Below are 203 nucleotides of genomic sequence, written 5' to 3' on the forward strand. Positions count from 1 at the left end.
GCTGTTATGGGTAAGCTTCTGCCCGCACAAGCAGGTTCTTTTTTTAAGCGAAAAGGTAGTTCCCTGACCGGGAATCGAACCCGGGCCGCGGCGGTGAGAGCGCCGAATCCTAACCACTAGACCACCAGGGAAAGTTATCAGTAAGTTGGGCCGGTACCGTATTGTTTCTGATACCAGGACCTTGCTGTTGTGTGTGGTTGAGT

General features: G+C 52.7%; 1 non-coding gene across 1 annotated transcript; it reads right to left on the bottom strand.

Moving 5' to 3' along the window:
• Positions 1–59: 59 nt before the first annotated feature.
• On the bottom strand, positions 60–131 carry trnae-cuc. Its single transcript has one exon. It is a non-coding gene; the product is annotated as a tRNA-Glu (tRNA).
• Positions 132–203: the final 72 nt, after the last annotated feature.

This window comes from Plectropomus leopardus, unplaced genomic scaffold (assembly GCF_008729295.1).
Source record: "Plectropomus leopardus isolate mb unplaced genomic scaffold, YSFRI_Pleo_2.0 unplaced_scaffold57568, whole genome shotgun sequence".
Taxonomy (NCBI): Eukaryota; Metazoa; Chordata; class Actinopteri; order Perciformes; family Serranidae; genus Plectropomus; species Plectropomus leopardus.